Source organism: Rhinolophus sinicus, chromosome 2, assembly GCF_057876585.1.
Source record: "Rhinolophus sinicus isolate RSI-liver-muscle chromosome 2, RSI-T2T, whole genome shotgun sequence".
In the NCBI taxonomy this organism is placed as follows: Eukaryota; Metazoa; Chordata; class Mammalia; order Chiroptera; family Rhinolophidae; genus Rhinolophus; species Rhinolophus sinicus.
The window spans coordinates 102,268,658-102,282,869 of NC_142502.1; the positions used below are offsets into that span (position 1 = coordinate 102,268,658).

Below are 14,212 nucleotides of genomic sequence, written 5' to 3' on the forward strand. Positions count from 1 at the left end.
TAATGATCTGGATTTATTACGAACTCATGAAATAAGTATCTTTTCATAAATGTGTGTTTGTTAACATTGTGTTTATGTATAGTATTATTCTTAAAGGCTTATAAATACAGTAGTCCTTTGCTCCCTGTCCCTACCCCTAGTCATACCTCCCACAGGCAACCACCTTCAATTCTTCTATTTCTCCTCCTGTTTACCTTTTATCTCTAATTTATACACTTATACTGATATTTCTTCATTAATAATTTTTAGACATTATTTATTGACCTCCCATCATGATAATGAGGACTTTTCATCCTTTACACACATGTCCACTGGCTTTTTACCCAAATGCCCAACATGGCTGTATCATCATTCATGGCTGTATGAAGGCGACAACTTTACAAGACATGTTAGCTGCAATAGCCCAGAGGAGACATGATGGTGATTAGATTATGGTAGTGGCTGTGGAGATGGGAAAAACATGACTGATTCAGGAGATATGTGGGAGGAAGAGTAGATTAAACTGAGTATTTCTGGATGTAAAGGATGAGAGAGAGGGAGGTACATGGGGAAATGGTGGAGATGGATACTGATATCATTTACTGAAATGAACACTGAAGTAGCAGCAGGTTGGGGTGGGGATGGGAGAAGTGTAAGCTCAGTTTGTGACATGCTAAGTTTGAGCAATCTAAAAAGTTCCCAGATGGAGGCAGAATATGTGAATAGGCAGATTGAAATCTCTACCTAGACTGGACTGGATTGGGAGTCGTCATTGTGATGGCAACTGAACCACGGTGATGAGTGACAATATCTGAGGAGAAAAGAGAAAGTGAGAAGAGTGTCTTGGTTTATATACAGAGGAAGACTAACATTTAAGAAGCAGAAGGAAGCCAGTAAGGGATTTTAGAAGGAGTTGCCAGAGACATGGAAGGAAAAGAAGGTGAGTTTGCTGTCAGAAGCCACAAGAAAATCCTTGACGAGATACAGAGGGGTCCAATGAAGTAATAAATGGAAAATTCCAGAAAGGGCAGGAGGAAGGGCATCTGGAACACAGACAATGGTAGAGGGAGAAAGTTAGTCACTGTAAAAGAGGAAGACGGTGTGTATGTGGAAATGGGATTTGTGCATCTCAAAGCAGAAGGTTTAAAATAGTTGTTGCAAATAATAGGAGAGGAAGTAACCAGAGATGTGTAGTAGGAGTTCCTAGCCTTGCTGAAGGCCCAGTTGGAACTGGTGACTATGAATACTGGTACAAAATATCTCGTAGGACCCTTGGTATATATTACCCTTGGAGGTTCGGAAAAAGTATTATATGTAGAAAATCCATTATGGGCAGGAGCCTTTTGGTGGAGAGTTTTGCTATGTCAGCATGTTGTTTGTGATCCCTAATTCTATTGGCATCAATTTAGGAAAATTCTATATTTTAGAACAAGACATCTTTTTGTATCTGGTAACCAAATATATTAGCCCAGAGTGAAAAATAAAAATTTTTTATACCTCCTCAAAAGACTTACACAAGCAAAAAAGAAATACCTTGCAGGGTAACTTCCTTCAGCTTTATTCTGTTCCCCAGTTTCAGGCACAAAGAAAACAAGTAGCAAAGTTGGGAGTTTTCTCTGGGTCCACACCTTCAGCAGGTCTGGTCTAGGGACTGAGATTCTTTCATATTTTATTTCATTTATTTTATTATTATTTTTATTTTTAGCTACAACATCAGGTAGACCTAAGAAGCAGGGTTTTGAAGTGGAAGTGGTAAGAAAATCAGGAACACAGCAGCTCCACCTCCTAAAAACATTTCCCCAGAGAAAATGAGTTTTTTCTTGACTTCTTAATATTAAATGGAGTTTACTGACAATGATTTACTAGGTTCTTGAATGATTTGGTTTAATCCCACAGCCTCAGTTAAAAAACAACCTTGTGTTGTTATATTGTTTTCGTCTAAAAGAAAACTGATTGTTAAAATACATTTTCCAAAAGAATTAATTTTTGTAAGAAAGCATCCCAGTTGTAGACAGGCAATGTACCCAGATCCAAAGAAGAATTGGAGGACAATTCATGGCTGTGGTTGGCAGAATTGTGGCCCCTGTATTAGTTTGCTGAGACGGCCGTGACAGAGCACAACAGACTGGGTGGCTTCAACTACAGAAATTTATTTTCTCACAATTCTGACGGCTAGAAGTGCTAGGTCAAGGGGTTGGCAGGGTTGGTTTCCCCTGAGCCCTCTCTTCTTTGTTGTAGATGACCATCTTTTCCCTGTCGTCACATGGTCTTCCCTCTCTCCATGTGGGTCTATGTCCTAATCTCCTCTGCTTATGAGGAGAACTGTCATATTGGGTTAGGGCCCACACGGATGACCTAATTTTAATTTAATTACCTCTTTAAAGGCCCTATATCCAAAAGTAGCCAGAAGGTACTGGGAATTAGGATTTCAACATACATTTTGGGGGACACAAAGGGTCCTTTTGACCCTTGCCCCTTGAATCACATCTATGAATATGGCAAAGGAACTCTGTAATTAAGGTAAGATGTAATTAGGGTAAGAGATCTAAAGACAAAGAGATTATCCTGGATTACCCAAGTGTACCCAATCTAATCCCATGAGCTGGTAAAAGACGAGAACTTCCTCCAGCCAGAGGCAGAAGAAGTCAGGGAGGTCCTAAGCATGAGAAGGTTTGTTGAACCCTGCCGGCTCTGAGAGCCCACAGGCAAGGACAGAGGGGGCCTCCAGGAGGACAGGGTGGCCCTCAGCTGACATCCAGCAAGGAAATGGGAACCTCAGTCCTACAGCTGCGAGGAACCGAGTTCAGGCAACAACCTAAAAGAACTTGGAAGCAGATTCTTCCCCAGAGCCTCCCACCAAGAACTCACCCAGCCAATGACACCTTGATTTCTGCTGTGTGAACCCTGAAGCAGAGAAACCATTTGAGTCTTGAGGCAGCCAAGACTTCTGACCTACAGAACTGTGAGATAGTAAGTTTGTGTTGTCTTTAGCTACTAAATTTGTGGTGATTTATTACAGTTAGCAATAGAAAATAAATGAACAACAAACTGAAGAGTCAGCAACTTAAGGAAAAGTACAGTCTAGAAATTAAATCTACAGGTGACTTCAACTTAGAATGAGCCAAATAATAAAATAAATCCAATAAAGTTACTAGTACAATTGAAGGTACCTTGGGAAATGAACCAGGATTTCTTCAAAGCCCTTTTGAAGAATCAGAAAATTAGCAGAACGACCTCCTGAATTGGAGCTAAATTCTGAATGGTTGTCAGTAGCTGTGAATGATTCCTCTCCTGACAAATAAAAATCAATGTCTGGGAGTCTGAATGCATAAATAATTCAAATACACGTCTCCTCTCTCACCTTCAACAAGAAAATAAATTGTACAATTACAGCTACACTGAAAAGAATGTTGTGAAACTCTCACACAATGTCTGGCACAACGTAAGATTTTAGTAAATGTTTATTATTATCATTATTATTACTTGTTTCATTTGATTGGTATATTCCTGAGAAGTAAATATTTTAATTTGCAAAAGTAAAGGATAATTTTCTATTGACTTAGCATATAACTTAAGAGATTTTTTTGGACTGAGTCCGAGTTGTTTTAAGATTTGCGCCTGAAAAGCCGCAAGCCCAAAGAACACGCCAGCTGGCTGAGTGCGGGACATAGGTTCATTGAGACTTACTAACCAGCGAGAGTCTCCGGTGGCGGCCGCAGTGGCAGCGATAGGCCCCAAGGTGGAGGAGAAGCGAGGTTATACAGGTCCCGCAAAACAAAGAACGATCCGTGGGAGAAACGATCTGGCGGGCCCTGCAGGCCTGCTCTCGTGCACACTGCGTCCCAAGAAGCCGGGAGACCTTGCAGGCTGGCCAGCGTACAGAACTGGCTGTCTGCTAAGCAGCGTTCCCATGGAGCCAGGAGACCCTGACTGCCTTGCCTGGTAGCTTGTCTGCCTGTGGGCCAGGTCCTTACAGAGATAATCCTCTGAGGGGAGAGGGGGAGCCAATACTGAGATTTAAAAAGTCACAAATAAAAATACAGAAAAAGATTAATAATAATATTTTTATTATTAAAATATTAATAAAATATTGTGGTTAACATTTTCATGTTACATAAGATGTCACATCTGGTCTATCAAATGAGATAAAGAGACTTCTGAAGCAAGAGTGTCAAACTGCAAGGCCTTCCGGGGCCAGGCAAGTAAAATAAATGTATGAGGTGAAGGGGTGCAAAGATAATAGGGAGTGATGAAAAATTAACAGCAGGACGGTATCCACCTTGCCTGAGAGCATTTTAATTCAACTGCCTTTAAAAGACTGCTGTTCAAACAAAACCTGTTTGAGGACCATCGTGCAATTTTTTTGCTCCCTTCATTTCCTAGTCCTTTCTACTTTCCCAGGTTAAAGACCATCACCTTCTCTTAGAGCGATCAAGAGTACACACTTAGAAGTTTTACTGTGTAGGAGGAAAGAAGACAGGGAGGTAGGGAAGGGAAGAAAGGAGAAAACCTAGGAGAGAGGGAGAAAAAGGAGAGAAGAGCATAACGGCCCTCAGAGTTACTGAGAACAGATGACTAAGATGAGAGGCAAAGGGGGGAGAATTGTCTGTATTTGTCAAGGGCCTGCTCTAATCCAGGCCCTGCTCTAGTCAAGACCATCTGTTAGGAACTGGGATGGTTGGAGTCTGTGGGCTCACGGAGCTCACAAATCTCTGAGGAAGATAAGGCACAAGTGGATTGAGTGTTGAGATTGGTCTTGGAGCCAGACAGGTATATAGGTTAAAATCTAGATTTTGCCACTGACCAGATGTACAGCCTTAGGCAAAATTAATTAACTTCTCTAAGGTCCCCTTTGGTAGCCATTGGGATGATTCTTATACATACAGAATATTTAAATAGCAATTTAACACAATACAAAAGATGTCACAATACATGAATTATTATCAAGTTAATTGTAAAGACAATAGTGACCCTGAGATAAAAGGGAGACATCTTTTTCAGGGAGATAAACATATAGACAGGGAAAACCTGCTGGTTTCTTCCAAAGGGCAAAGTCAAGGGAGGAGCTAGATCCCCGCGGATGGCTAGTCCTCCCTGGGTTTAGCACCAAAAAGTGAAGTTTAGATATATTATGGCACAGGCTAAGTTATTGTAACAAAGAAACCCCCAAACAGTGGCTTATTTATGGTAGGGGTTTATTTCTCTCTCAAGAACAGTGATCCACGGCTAATAGGGTGTTCACCATATTCGACAAGGGCTCCAAGTCTGGGTCAAAGATCAGCTCTGATCATGGCCAAGAATCAGGAAGGAGGAAAAGGAGAAGGTGAGACACTCCTCATCCTTTTATGAACAAGACTGGAAAGTGGCGCGTGTCACTTTCACTCACATCCCATTGGTCACGTAGCCACATAAGTTGATAATCACAAAACAGTCACAGGGATGTGAAATACAGTATGGGGAATATAATCAATAGTGTTGTAAAGATCATGTAGGGTGTCAGATGGCACTGGACTTATCAGGGGGATCATGTCATGGACGGTGCAGATGCCTGAGCACTGTGCTGTACATCTGAAGCTGAAGTAGAATTATATTGAATGTCAACTATAATTAAATATATACATATAGTCACAGATGTAAAGTACAGCATAGGGAATATAGTCAATGGTATTGTAACAGCGATATATGATGTCAGAGGGGTAGTAGATTGGGGGAGTTTTCACTTTATGAGGGGCATAAATGTCTAATTATTACATTGTTTTGTAAACCTGAAACTAAAAAAAAAAAAAGAAAAATGGTGTGCCATCATCCACCTTATTCGCTGGATCTGGCACAGTGCAACTCTTCGCTTTTCTCCAAAGTCAAAATGACTATGAAAAGAAAATGTTTTGAATCAATTCATGACATCAAGACAGCCATGACAGCACAACTAAAGACATTCACAAAACAGGACTTCCAGAACTGCTTCAGAAAGTGGTAAGAATGATGGGATAAGTGTGTTTGAAGCAAGGGGGAGTATTTTGAGGGAGATTAGTGGCAATGTGTCTTTTACTGTAATAAATTTTTTAATTACAAAGAAAAGCTACAAGGAAGGCCGGGAAATGTATCATTAGTCCAGTGGCCGTGTGTCTAGCTACAACAAAAAGTAAGAAGAGGGAAATGGATGTTGGGAGAAAATTAACAATCTTTGCCATAGAGAGACCAATGGGAACCCCAAAATTTTAATGCACATTTTAGAATAGAAGGAGGAAGTTTGCCATCTGTTTCAAGTAGGTGAGAGTCAGTAAACACAGCAGGGTCAATTACACCACAGGAACATTTGTTGTGAGACTAGTATTTATTTATCTTACAACTGAAAGTTTGGTTTGTCTTTTTCCATCCTTGTTTCTCCTTAGGGAACTCAGGTATCCCGAATTGGATTACTCATACTCCCATGTCATAAAAAACAGACATCATTAATACAATGCATGGCCCACTTACATTAACTAATTTATTTATTGGTTTAATTAATTTTTAATTAAAACCAACATTAATGTACATCATACACCCCATATCTATGAATAAATGTATGAAAGGGTGCTAACTGAATTTTTTTATGTAGAAAAAACACTGCAAGAAAGCCAATCAAAATAAATAGTGATTTTTTTTACTAATCACTAGAGATTAAATGATGAGCAAGAAACTCTATTTGCATAATGGGAAATGTATTCAATGGTAGTTACCCAATTTGTAGCATGCCACGTGGGTAAACCAGGTCAATAGCACCCTTTGTATTTAAACAGATAATCTATTCAGATACATAGCAGCAGATACTGGCATGGCAGCCAGCCTTCTTGCTGCACCTTCACTCCAGAATGGTTTAGTTCTCATTTTTGGGGTGATATTCATACGACCATCACAGTTCCCATGGAACTTTGCTTTCTGGCTGTAAGACTATCTATTTATAATTAATATTTCATCCTTATTACTAAATCTTTCAGCCTTATTACCTTAGTTTTGGTGGTAAATTCCTAATTATTTAGGCTTATTAACTTAGATTTGATTCTCCACAGCATTTTTCCCAGTTTTATTGAGAAATAATTGACATAGATCACTGTATAAGTTTAAGGTGTACAGCAGGATGGTTTGATTCACATATATTGCAAAATGATTACTACAATAGTTTCAGCTAACATCCATCTTCTTACCGTGTTTCCCTGAAAATAAGACATAACTGGAAAATAAGCCGTAGCATGATTTTTCAGGATGACATCCCCTGAACATCAGCCCTAACACATCTTTTGGAGCAAAACTTAATATAAGACCCGGTCTTATTTTCAGGGAAACACGGTGTATAGATACAATAAAAAGAAAAGAAAGAAAAAAAGAAACCAGGCAAAATTTTTTCTCCTTGTGATGAGAACTCTTAGGATTTATTCTCTTAACAACTTTCCTATATATCATACAGCATTGTCAGCTATAGTCATTATGTTGTACATTACATCCCTACTACTTACTTATCTTATAACTGGAAATTTGTACCATTTGACCATCTTCATCCAATTCCCTCTTCCCTCACCCTTCACCTCTTGTAGCCACAAGTCTGATCTCTTTTTCTATCAGTTTGGTTGGTTTCTCTTTTCTTTTCTTTCTTTTGTCTTTTTCTTCCTTTTTCTCGTTTCTTTTTTAAGATTCCACATGTGAGATCACACAGTATTTGTCTGTCTATTTGACTTATTTCACCTAGCGTAATGCCTTCAAAGTCATAATGCCTGTTGGTATGTCTTTTTTGGAGAAATGTCTATTCAAGTCCTTTGCCCATTTTTTAAATTGGTTATTTGTTTTTTGATATTGAGTTGTATGATTTCTTTATGTATTTTAAATATTAACTCCTTATCAGATTTATGTTTTGTGACTATATATTTCCATTCCATAGCTTGTCTTTTCACTTTATTAATGGTTTCTCTTGCTGTGCAGAAGCTTTTTAGTTTGATGTAGTCCCACTTGTTTAATTTTTATTTTGTTGCTTGTGCTTTGGGTGTCATATCCAAAAAATCATTACCAAGACCTATGCCAAGGAGCTTTATTCCTATGTTTTTTTCCTAGGAGTTTCATGATTTGAGGTTTTACATGTAAGTCTTTCACGCATTTTAAGTTGATCTTTGTGAGTGGTGTAAGGGGTTCAGTTTTATTCTTTTGTGTTTGAATATCCAATTATCCAGCACCATTTATTGAAGTGACTGTCTTTTCTATTCTTGGGTTCCTTGTCAAATATTAGTTGACTATATATGTTGGGTTTATTTCTTGGCTTTTAATTCTTTTCCATTCGTCTATTTGTCTGTTTTTATGTCAGTATTGTTATGATACATATAATCTTTATAATATAGCCTGAAATCAGGATGTGTAATGCCTCCGCTTTGATCTTCTTTCTGAGGATTTCTTTGGCTATTTGGGCTTTTTGTGGTTCCATATAAATTTTAGGGGTGTTTTTTCTACTATTATAAAAAATGCCACTGGAATATTAATAGGGATTGCATAATGGAAAATATATTTAATAGTAGTTATCCAATTTGTTGCATGTCAAGTAGGTAAACCAGGTCAATAGATGGCTTTTGGTAGTATTCACATTTTAACAGTATTAATTCTTCCAATCTATGAACATGGGATTTCCATGGCTCACTTTTATTTCCCAATTTATTTGTGTGTGTTTTTTATATACTATACTGAGCACTTCTGACTACCCTCATTCAACCCAAGGAACAGAAGATTAACTATAATTCACACTTATCTATATATCCCTTCCCTATTTCAACCCCTGCACTTCAAGGTAACCACTATCCCATTTTATGTTTATTATTTCCTTACTTTTTAAATAAAATTTAATCCACATATACATGGAGGCCAAATAATATATTAAATTTTTGTTGTTTTGAATTTTACAAAAGTATTAATATACAACATGCTTTCAATTTTGAGAAATAATTTAGCTGGGTGTCCTAGGTTGGCAGTTATTTTCTTTTAGCACATTTATAATTCCTCTGGATTTGGGTTTCCTTTAGAAGCCTAATTGTTGCTCTCATGAATAAAAATACCGTCAGCTGCATTTTGAGAATCTATTTTAGTATTTGGTGTTCAACAGAATGAGTACCAAATGTCTAGGTGCAGATTTCCTCTTATTCACCCTACTAGCAATCAGTTAGGATTCTTGAATCTGCGTAGACATTTTTCTTCAGTTGTGCAAATCCTTAGCTATTATCTCTTCAAATATGCTACCCAATTCTCTTTCCTCCCACCTTCCTTCTCTCTCACTCTCTATGAATCAGAACATCTTATTATATCATTTTTGTCTCTTAACTTCTCATCCATATTTTTAATCTTTTCATTTCTCTGTGCTACATTCTGGAAAATTTCTTTTGATTTATCCTCTGGTTAAGTAATTATCACTTCATCTGCATCCAATCTTTTACCCAATGCCTACCGTATTTTTAATTTCAGATATTGAGTTTTCTATTTCTAGAAATCCTATTTGGTTCTCTTTGAAACATATTAGGTTATTTTCTATGGTTTCCTATTCCTACATAGTTTTCAATATTTTCTTTTAAATTTATTTAAAGGTAGTAATCAAAGGAAATTATGACACATGCTACAATGTAGATGACCCTGAGGACGTTATGCTAGGTGAAATAAACCAGTCACAAAAAGACAAATACTGTATTATTCCACTTTACTACTCTGACTAGATCATATCAGATTTATCATATATCATATCCAAAGTAGTAAAATTCATAGAATCAGAAAGTAGAATGGTGGTTGCCAGAGGCTGGAGGGAAGGGGAAATAGGGAATTGTTTAATGAGTATAGAATTTCAGTTTTGCAAGAAGAAAAAGTTCTGGAGATTGGCTGCACAACAATGTGAATATAATTAACACTGTTGAATGAACTGTACACGTAAAAATGGTTAAGATGGTAAATATTATGCTATGTGTATTTTACCACAATTAAAAATAAAATTAGAAAGTAATGCAAAAAAGTAGCAATTATAATTGTTTCATGAAGGCAGTGTGGAGGTTCCTCAAAAAATTATGAATAGAATTGCCATATGACCCAGCAATCCCTCTCCTGGGTATCTACCCAAAAAATCTGAAAACATTTAGAGATAAAGACACGTGTGCTCCAATGTTCATTGCAGTTTTGTTTACGGTGGCCGAGACATGGAAACAACCAAAATGTCCTTCGATAGATGAATGGATAAAGAAGTTGTGGTATATATACACAATGGAATACTATTCGGCGGTAAGAAAAGATGATATAGGAACATTTGTGACAACATGGTTGGATCTTGAAAGTATAATGCTGAGCGAAATAAGTCAGACAGAAAAAGCAGAGAACCATGTGATTTCACTGATATGTGGTATATAAACCAAAAACAACAAAAGAACAAGACAAACAAATGAGCAAGACAAACTCATAGACACAGACAATAGTTTAGTGGTTACCAGCAGGTAAGGGGGGTGGGGGGTGGGGGTGGGAGATGAAGGTAAGGGGGATCAAATATATGGTGATGGAAGGACAACTGACTCTGGGTGATGAACACACAATGGGATTTATAGATGATGTAATATAGAATTGTACACCTGAAATCCATGTAATTTTATTAACAATTGTCACCCCAATAAATTTAATTAAAAAAATAAATAAATAAAATAATTGTTTCATAATCTAGTATTCCTGCCGTTCTGTTTCTATTGTGTGTTATTTCTGTTGGTTCTCACTCACAGTGACTTGTTCCTTGTTTGGTTTGTTGTTTTTTACTGTGTACTAGTCACTGTCTCTGAAAAATTACTCATGGAGATTCTTTGAGGACCAAGACAAAGATGCATTCTTTCAGAGAGGATTTGAGTTTGCTTTTGCCGGCACTTAGAGACACTTCCAGTTTAGGGCTACTTTAAACTAGATTTATGACTTTAAAAAGTGCTTTGAATGATTCATATCATTTAGGCTACAAATCCACAAAAAGGCTAGCTATGATTATAATGTCTCAAGGAGAGTTTCCCGCCCCCCATAAATTCAGTGCACTACTCAGTTAACTTTCCTTGGAATCTCTTGGGAGAAAGGTGTGGGGGCAGACTTACTTCTGATTCTGTCAGGAAAGTTTTTTCCTGTGGGCAAGTCCCCCCCAAGAGCTCCATCCCCTTATTGGAGATGTCTCCCTCCATCCTCTTATTGGAGATGACTCCTGCAGGCACCATAGTTAGAGGCTTCCCTGTCAAAACAATGTTGAAGGATCACAGCTGCTAGGGACAGATTTCCCGGCACCCTGGCCAGATTTAACCAATCCCTAGCATCGCAATGGCAATAGCACGAATGTCCCCCAAACCCGGAGGCCTAACTTATAAAACAAAGCGCCCGACCCCGGAGAGTGCTCAGTTCTTTGGGAACAATCCCGCTGAGTCTACTGGTATAATAAAGCTGTGTTCTCCCTGATCTCTGCGTGCCACTTGAGTCTCTCAGTCCTCCTCATTCTTCCTCAACAATTCACCTTTAATCATATGTCTTTGGGGGGTCCATGACTAATATAGGGAAGGCCTTCGAACAGATTCCCCATCTTGGCAGACCCTGAGCTTTGATTTCATTTGTTCTTATTCTGCAGAGCTTTCTCATAAATGAAATTCAAATTTGGCCAGATTGGCAATATCCTCAGAGCAAAATTGATTTCCATGCTTGCTTACCTGTCCCAGTTCTTAAACTCTGTAGACTTTGGCTTTCTACCTCTTACCTCCTACCTTGTCAGCACTTCTCTGCTCTTAAGAGTATTTTAAAACTATTTTATCCAGCATTTTTAGTTGTTTTTAGCAGTAAGTTGGCCCCCAAAACCTAACCAATCAGAAATTCCTCTAGTTTTTAAAAATTTCCTTTCCATTGTTTTCTGTTCTACTTATTTTTTTCCTTCTATTTTTTGTTGTTCGTATTGTTGTTGTTGTTTTTCTCTAACTTCTTGAGTTGAACACTTACCTCATTACTGCTTTTCCTTTTCTTTACAAGGCTTTTCTACCCTAAAGCTCTCAATTTTCCTTAAAGTACACATTTCATTGTATTCCTTAAGTTTTGATTTGTAGTGGGGGAGTGATTACTCAAAGTCCCCTGTTTCCACCAACTCCTCACCCCAGCAGGGCTATCGTGCTGCCCAGATTTTTCTCCTAAGGACACCTGCAGTCAAGGTTGGACAAGTGCCCCCAATTTTCCCCATGAGGGAGCAGCAATGGTTGCCCAAGGCAAAGCCAGGAAAGATCATTTAAATTACCTTTTTCTGCTCAGTATTTTCCAGTTCTGGCTACACATGAAAATCACTAGGAAGTTTTGAAAAATTCTGATATTTGGGACCCACCTAGAAAATGTTCTAATTGGTCTGACATAGGGCCTGGGCCTCGCACTTTCAGTGATTTAATGTGAAGACAGGATGAGAACCACTCCTGTAATTGATCTGCTCGCTGCCACCAGACTGCATCCTCCCTCCCCACTCCCACTCCCAATCAATTGTAAACAGTCTTCTGTCTTCCTACAGTTATTTCCTGGTTTCATATTTTTCTCTGTCATTTCTCCTTTAAGACCGGAGGCAGACACCCTGGTAATTTAATTTGCCACATGGATAGGAACCAGAATTCCCCCTTATATTGTTTGTCTCCACAGGAATTCTCAGCATGAGACAGAAACACTGGTGTGGGATGACCGCCAAAACAGACACCATGTTAGCAGGGCTTTTACCATCGTAGCCACTGACATGTACATCATCTTCGAACAGAAGCCACTGAGGAGCAGCAATTGCACTGAGGTTAACCAATGGAACAAGAGCGTAATTCTCCTGATACGTCAGTTCCTCATCTGTTGGAGTTTGAATATCGCTTTTGCCGGCACTTAGAGACACTTCCAGTTTAGGGCTACTTTAAACTAGATTTATGACTTAAAAAAGTGCTTTGAAAGACACTTCCTGTCTTGCATCACCAGCATCATCAGCTGCTTGCTCATATACTCAGTACACGCCCAGATGTGCAGGGGCTTGGTGATCTACATCACCTGGATCTTCTTCTATGAAACTGTGAACATCGTACTACAAATCCTTACCAACAATGACACCAGCATTGGGGAGGTCAGAGTCACGCGCTGGTTTGGCTTGGTGTCCCATATATTCATGCACTGTTTCTGGATGTTCTTTGTCACCACTTATGCCCACATAATCTACAAAAGTAAAGCCCAGGGCAATATAATTTTCTACAACAGACGTATTTCTGCAGGCAGTAGAGAGTTCCCACGGCAGAAATCAAAGATAATCAACTTTACCCGCCACTATAATGAATAATGTTGGCCTTTTTCTCTTCCGTGAGTGGTAGATCTCCCAGGTTTTCATGGTAGTTCTGTTTCCATCTTTCACTTTTGCTGGTCTGTTGAAGTAGAGACCCTACTGTCGGGTGGCAGTGTGGAGAGAAATCCTGCTCACCGAGGATGGTTACTTAAAGGGCACTGTCATTTATCAAGCACTCCTGGAGTTCTCCTTCTTTTTCTGATCAGCACCACCTTCCTGGTCAAAATGAAGAGGGCAAGGGAGTGAAATGAAGCGAATTGCAGTCAGGCAAGCCTTTCACCTTGGTATGTCTTCATCAGCCTCCAACCCAGAGCTCTCTAGTGTAACCCTGGGACAGGCGCATCTGTATGTGTACCTCAGGTTGCATAAAGGATTCTGTCGGTGCCTTTGAGCTATAGTTTTTCTCCCTGTGTCCTCTCTGCTATATTCCAGATAAGTAAAAGAATAAAAATAGAGAAAAATCATTCTTCCTTTTCTATTTTGAATCCCCTCCTTTCCAAATTTGTCAAATAGTGCAAATGACACTTATGTGGTTAATCAAAAGGGACTTGCTAAACTTTTCTGTGTCTGGACACTGGAGGAGGATGCAAGAAAAGTGTAAGCTTTGAGGCCTGACCTTGAGTATTTTGCAGTTATGCATCACTTAGCCAACCATATGAGACAGTACAAGATTACACATTATCACAGATCAAGAAACTTCACTTTGGGGCCGATCTGGTGGCTCAGGCAGTTGGAGCTCCATGCTCCTAACACCAAAAGCTGCCAGTTCAATTCCCACACAGGCCAGTGGGCTCTCAATCACAAGGTTGCCAGTTCGACTCCTCGACTCCCGCAAGGGATGGTGGGCTGCGCCCCCTGCGGCTAAGTTTGAATAGGACACCGTGAGCTGAGCTGCCACTG

The 14,212-nt window shown here is 39.0% G+C and overlaps 1 pseudogene; it reads left to right on the forward strand.

Moving 5' to 3' along the window:
* Positions 1-12,653: 12,653 nt before the first annotated feature.
* On the forward strand, positions 12,654-13,309 carry LOC148758859 (transmembrane protein 217 pseudogene; annotated as a pseudogene).
* The last annotated feature ends 903 nt before the right edge of the window (positions 13,310-14,212 follow it).